The sequence below is a fragment of the Ciona intestinalis genome, unplaced genomic scaffold (genome assembly GCF_000224145.3).
Source record: "Ciona intestinalis unplaced genomic scaffold, KH HT001203.1, whole genome shotgun sequence".
NCBI classification, from domain to species: domain Eukaryota; kingdom Metazoa; phylum Chordata; class Ascidiacea; order Phlebobranchia; family Cionidae; genus Ciona; species Ciona intestinalis.
The window spans coordinates 1-7406 of NW_004191524.1; the positions used below are offsets into that span (position 1 = coordinate 1).

At 35.1% G+C, this 7406-nt stretch overlaps 1 long non-coding RNA gene across 3 annotated transcripts; it reads right to left on the minus strand.

Annotated features, from left to right (window-relative positions):
• Window positions 1-4723: 4723 nt before the first annotated feature.
• On the minus strand, window positions 4724-7182 carry LOC113475713. Of its 3 annotated transcripts, XR_003397485.1 has the most exons (4): window positions 6523-7182; window positions 6198-6455; window positions 5847-6044; window positions 4724-5294 (listed from the first exon to the last, which is right to left on the minus strand). It is a non-coding gene; the product is annotated as an uncharacterized LOC113475713 (long non-coding RNA). The 3 variants fall into 3 exon arrangements; XR_003397484.1 differs by having other exon boundaries at window positions 5847-6422; XR_003397483.1 differs by having other exon boundaries at window positions 5847-6455.
• Window positions 7183-7406: the final 224 nt, after the last annotated feature.

The window sequence follows — 7406 nt, forward strand, 5'->3', positions numbered from 1 at the left end:
CTGTAGGCTAAATATTGAAAGTGTGAATTCCTATTATGACGCAAATAATCAACGTGTGAATTGCAATTATGTCGTAATCAATTGCCAGGTTAAACAATCGCTATTATGATGCAATGTATCCACGTGTGAATCCCTACTATTTCGTAATGAATATGCTGCTTGGCTGGGGAAAATATTGTAAATGAAATATGGGAAAAGTATTAAGCAGCGCTCCTTCTAGAACAGATCTTTGTTGATTATACTAACTTTTTTTTATTTGTCTCTTCGATTACAGCAGCGAAGATTTAGAAATATTTCAGACGAAAAGGCAGGATATAGCGACAAAACAACAGTTGTTAAAACACGCTTACAGTTAAAAGCAGATTATTGCGGCCTACATTGTTTAGAATGCGATACAGCTAAAAAATTCTTGTTTGTTTAGCAGCAATATTGTTTGTTAATCTGTATTCTAATGCTGGGATAGAGGGAGTAAACCAAACTTGCGTTACCAAAAAAATAGTAATAGCTTAGGCTCTCCAGAAATATGCGTATCGATTGTTGGAAGGTCTTTCTAGTGGGGATTTTTTTCAGCCGTTGCTGTGAACTGAGCTAAATATGGTTCCCAAATTTTACATATACTTGCATACCACTTTTTGGTTCATGCAGAGTTCTCGTACCACTTACATACAAAACTACTTAAGGCTCATGAATGTTTCAAAAAAGTTGCCTGATTATTTACATAATTTTTCGGCAGGAATTCACAACACAAACTTGGCACTGCTTTTCTCAAGTTGCGTGTAAAATAAATGTAATTTGCCAAATAAAGAGGGTAACAGGCTGTAATAAACAACCTAAATATGTTTCAGAAGAAACACTGCTGTATATTTACGATGTTTTCTTCAACCAAGCAGCATGTTTGTTACGTAATAGTAGGGATTTACACGTGGATTCATTTCATCATAATAGCGATTGTTTGACCTGGCAATTGATTACAACATAATAGCAATTCACACGTTGATAATTTACGTCATAATAGCGGTTATCCCCTTGATTATTTAGCCTTAGTCACAAAATACAATCCCTATTATGGCGCAATCAAATACCGTAAGTGCATTACGATATAGCTAGTAATGTTACGTCACAATTGCCATTGTCTTCGCATAAATGCCGGATTTATGATAATATAAAGCTGTTTGGTACGTCAGAACTGCACAAATAGGTAACTTACGCATACGTTAACACAAAACAAAATGTTACGCAGCCGGCGAAGTAAATATATTCCAGATTTCCACCCCGGCCTTTTTTTTGCTGGCAGTTTTTAAAAAATCCGGCCGATGCCGGCGGCATCCAAAATAGGCACTTTTTACACCGCTGATTGGTCCGTCTCTTATGTTAAGTGTGCACATTTAAGTGTACAAGAATGTTTTACCAAAACATACAAGGACGTATTTTTAAATGCATCCAAAACAATCTTGGCCAGACTTTCTTGCGAGTAATTTGGCATTTAATGCAAGATGAAGAGCGTTCTTATGAGAGAGGAAGATTCAGAATACTTAATAGATAACGACAAATCATTTTATCAAAATGTATACCGCCGAGTTCAGTGATAAAAAACTTCAAATTTTAAAGATATAGGTTGGGTGAGTGAGGCCTAGTTTCGGTTCTAGGTTTACACTACAAGAGTTATATATATATTATTTGTCCTCAGCTGAAAAACTGGGCCGAATGCTGATCAAAAAAAGCAGACACTGGAGCACAACTTAAGTTCGGGCTCAGCTCAGCACATCCTATTACTAATAGTAATACCTATTGTAACAAGATTAGGTAACTTAGGTAACAAATGCTCATAAAATGTATAACGCCCGGATTTTCATTAAAAGTAACATGTCACCGGCCGGATTTACAACTTCTCCAAATGATAAAAAGTTGCAAAGTGAAAAAATTACCTGTAATCCTCGTAGTCAATAAAAGCAAATGGTGAGCCCCGATGATTTTTTAGATCTATATTTCTAATATTTCCATATTTGTAAAACAGATCGTCCAACTCTTTGTCTCGAATATCAGGTGGCAGATTCCCAACATAAATTCGACAGTCGGTAGAACCAGATCCAGATCTCCCAGACATGACTTAACAAAACAGTTATTCACTAAGGAAGAATTCTCTGGTACGCTATAGATTAGGCTGGTCAAGTCAAGTGTAAGAGGTTAGTAGGGTTATTAATAAGGGGTTAGTGATATAAAATGTTAACTTAAAGGGGCATACCAACGAAAAATCAAAAGTTGTTTATTGATAGATATGCTCAAATGTGATCTGAAGATACCAATAAAGTTTCAAAATACGAAACAGCTTTTGAAAAAAATGAGTTTTAAAACCGAAAATTCAACCGCTTGAGTAAAAAAATTTGGCCATGGCGCAATGCATTGGACTTCCCATAAGAAATAATTTCACTCAACTTTGATCATTTCTAGTTTATAAAATACTGGAGAAAATAAAATTTTATTTTTGATTTGGTATAATGAATGCTCCTTCTTGAGAAATATATAAAAAATATTGTAAAACATAGACTTTATTATGTTTTAATTTTCGATTGAACGTGGCTACATAACATGCTGAATCATCACTTTTTTTATTTTAGTTAATTTTTAATTAATATGTTCAATATGTCCCCCCCCCCCTTTCCCCCAAACTGGTACCTACTGTACCATTTTCATTACTGTACCAAAAAAGTCATTTATTCGTGTTGAATATTAGATTTAAACAATTGCTGAGTCAGCATAATCTGGTATCGGTATGTATGTTAGGTTCAATCGAAAAATTAAAACCTAATAAAGTTCAATTTTTTTATATTCACAAAGAAGAAGCATTCATTATACCAAATCGGAAATAAAATTTGGATTTTCTAAGTATTTTAGAAAATGGAAACGATCAAAATTGAGTGATTTTTTTCCTTATGGGAAATTCCATGCATTGTCGGAACAGCAGATTTTTTTTTACTCCAGTTGGATTTTTTTCACATGGAGCTATACAGAGAAGACGGAAAATTTTTTCCGCTTGGAGGCGATGACAAATTCGTTTCTCTATTTTATGGGGAGCAGTTAGTTTCACGGTTTATACACATAAGATATAAACCCCTAACACTAACCCCTAGCCCCTAACCCCTAAACCCCAAACTCGTCAAACAAAAAAATCTTGAAAAAAAAATATAAAAAAAGTATTTCACTGCGGGACTCGAACCCGCTAAAAATGAAACAAAGAGTGTTTACGACCGCACGCAAACCGCTATACCACAGACTCGAGGACAATAAACATAACGAAAGAGCGTATATAACCGACCTAATGTGGGAAATATGTTCTTACTAGTGTTTTATGTATTTAGAAAGCTATTTTTATTATTTAATTAATTTGTTTTACACTTATTAACACTTTGTAGTGCTGTTTTGTTCGTTTTTCCATATTTTTTAATTTAAATAATTACCGCCTCTAGCGGAAAAAAATTTCCGTCTTCTTTGTATAGTCCCATGTATTTTTTTCATGCATTTTTTTTAAAAGCTGTATTATTTTAGGAAATTTTTATACCTTTAGGTCACATTTTGGCATCTCTATCCATATACAAATTTTCATTTTTTTGTTGGTATGCCCTTTAAGTTAAGTTACGTTTAGCGCTTAGCAGATAACGTATTTAGATAGGGGAAAGAGCAAACATACCTCACTAGCACCAACAGTTAAAACGTAAAGTTTTGTTTCTACCTTGGTGTTTTAATGATAAAATTTCAAATTTACGTTACTCGAAAAAGTGGAACATCGAACGTAACGGTTCAACACGACACATGCGGTAATCCTTTAGTTTATGACTAAACTGCGACCTGGATAAGAAAACGTTTGGCGGTCCGTTTTAAGTGCTTGTGACACGGTCATCTATAAATATAAACTATTTATACTGCAGAAGAGTTTTAATTTTTACAAAATTTTTGGCAAAGAAAATAGGTAAAAGGCGGATTCTGCGGGTACTTCGGATAAAACGGATGACAGGTAGGTTTTAAATTAAAAAACGATTTCTAAAAGACGTTGCACCTCAAACATGACATTCACCTGCTACAAATACATAATGTATTGTTATGCACTAACTTTTATTCAATTTTATTAAAATTTTGTCTATTTGTTAGAAAAAAAGAACGTGTCGTTCAAGATCCGCACTATTTATATCTGAGGCCACGAAACAACAAATTGTTGTGGATATATATAAAAACGTTGTTCTAAGGCAACAACTGTAATATAAACCAATGCACAGTTGGTTTTTTATTTAACAATTCTGGTTGATATGAACATTTTATATCATAAAATCATTTCAGGTTAGAAGAGGTATCAGACAAGGAGACCCGCTTTCACCAACACTATTCTGGTTTGCAATCGAAACACGAGTAGGACTCGTACGAGTTTTTCGCACAATGTGCAGCAAAATGTGCACCTCGGTGCACCAAAATGTGCAGCTCTGAAATGGGCACCTTGAAATGTGCAGCTCGGTGCATCAAAATGTGCAGCTCCAAAATGTGCACCTAGAAATGTGCAGCTCGGTGCACCAAAATGTGCAGCTCTGAAATGGGCACCTTGAAATGTGCAGCTGGTGCACACATTTTATTGCGCTGCACCAAGTAGTGCAGCTAGGTGGAAGTGTACTATAAATCAAAGCATTAAGCTGATGGTCCACCCGTAGTGGTTCTAATGTTATTACCAGTATAGACTGACTTTCACACAAATATATATCTATATTTATCAGAGATTCAAAGACTACAAAACTCATTTTCAGACAATGTAAAGAACAAAATTTTATTAAAATTTAACACAAATTTCACATTGTTTTTTTTCAAATGCAGTAAATATCTCAACATTCGAACCGGATGTCGCGTATAATACCAATGTCACATGCAATCTACAAACAATAATAGGGTATTTTTTTATGGATGAGGTCCTTTTCTGGGATTTAGGCCAGATTTGGCCCATTACCTCAACACCCAGAAAGTCCATTTAGGTTCTTTGTGCGACCGGTGCCGTAACACCGCATTGCAGTCGGACGAGTATTATTGGCACCATTTTTTCTATCCTCATGTGATTTTTATTTGATATGGACAACCCAATCAGTATTAGTATCGCCGTTGAGCATTGAACCAGAGACATTGCTGGTTTCGATGGAAATGCCTAAACCACTGAGCCATGGCGCCATACCAATGGTGTTAATGAAAACTTTTATTTGTTTTAATGGTATTTTACCCAGTGTTTATAGTGTCAGGTTTACAGCTGTTTCCACTGCTACATGATTCTGCAAAATATTGTTAAAGGGAATATAACAAGCTATTATACATAGTTATGATAATCTACTTATTTAAAAAAAATCATAAGCCTACAGGATAAAAGGGGTAGTCTACAAATTATTATTGAAAATGTCTCAATATTTATAAACACTGCCACAATCTGCAAACTAGCAGTACCCCTAAATTGTCAGTGTGTCACAGTCTCTGCAGTGTGCAGCAATGTTTCTGAAGTACATGTCACCTAAACGTTATCAGAAAATTAGTTTGGGCCCACCCTAGTATGTTGATAACTGTATAGCCATGATACTCAAATCAGTTAAATGTAAATTTCGGCCAGTCGTCACTGCAGTACACTGCGCACACAGCAGCACACTGAGAGGGACAGATAAACAAGTACAAAATGTACTTACTTTAATTAAATAATTACATAGAGCCAGGGAAAGTATGGTGTGATTATTATAGTTGTGATAGGTATTGAAAATAAATAAACATAAAATAATATTGTGTATAGTATAAAGCATTTATAAAGTGCAACAGCAAACAATATAGATTCTGTTTACCTTTCCAAATTATTCCCATTTCAAACACTGTAGCTTAATTGGATCGATGGTACTCTAAAACCGATTGATCTTTTAGACAAACATTTTCTTTTTTGTTTGGGGAAGCATGAACGATCAAATGGAATATGTTGCGGGATCATTTTGTTGAATGGAAAGCATTGCATAGAGTCTTGGTCTTCTTGGGTCAAACTATGCAATCTGCAAATTAAATTTGTTGACATATTGTACTTGTTTCAGTGCTCTCCTCTAATCCTTTCCGATGCACATGTTTTGCATTAGTAAGACTGGCACCGTTTTTTACTTTCTAGTTCTCTCTTTACTGTTTTCAAGGAGGATCTTAACATAGCTCACCATTTATTCACTCAGTAGCCCCTTCCTTTTACTCAAACTGGTGAATTTCCAAATCACAAGAACTAATTAGCATGATAGTGTGGGCGTCGAGAGATAAGACGTTAGCCCACAGTCCGAATCTATAATATGTGCAGGTCCTATGTATAACAATGCCTCTTTACAGTCCGGTGAAAAAATGCTTAGAACAAGGGCAGTGATAATGCCCACCACCCGCTTTGTCCATTCCTGCGCAAGGCATTATGCAAATGAGTACAAACCCTTTAAAACAGTAATCGTTAAAAAAAAATAGTACAACAAATTAGTGAATTTTAACTGATGTACAAACCTGGTTCACTTTTATAATCAAATTCACTGCGCTCTTCATGTGTGCAAGAGCAACATAAACCATAATGTCATCTTGCCCAAAGAAGCAAAGTTCACACTGTTCCCAATGTACTGTAATTCGGTCAAGTTCATGTTACAACTTCACAAACATGTTGTTAAAATTATCTTTGCTCTTATAAAATAGGAGATTAAGTAAAAGGTCCCTAATCTATAAATTCCGTATAATTCCAAATTAATAACATTTTGAACTGTCCCCTCTTACCTTGTTACTGCTAAATGTAACCACTAACTTCTACCACCAAAACACTAACCCCTACCTGCCAAACTAATCTGTATACGTGTATACATGTCGTAAGTCGCACTTTAGGTGTATAGGAGATGTTTTCACTATAGTGCCAAACAGGAAAAAATCGATGCGCACCGCCAAAAACATCGATGCATCCAGCTGCACATTTTGGATCTGCACATTTTGTTCTTTCTTAAGTATCATGTCAGTGTGGAAAGCAGTCTGAGGATTTTATTTGATGAAAGCATTCCTGTCACTGATCTTCGTAATGCTTTTACCCATTTTTGTGCTATGAGAGATTGCGCATATGAATTTTATTTTTACAAGTGTGGATTCAATCCAGACGTTTTAATTGGAGATGGAAATTGGGCAAATTGCTGCAAGAGGTTTTTACTTTTCAAATAATGCGCGACAAAAATTATTTATGCTTAAAAAAGAGAAAACAGATCCGTACATCGTGAAAATAATAAGACTGCGTACCGACAAAGGGGGCGACTTGTAAATTACAATTTTTTATTGACAGTTGATGCTGTTCAGAGATCTAATAAAGTGGATTGGAAGGATGAGATAAACTGTAAAGATTCCTGGACTAATATAGA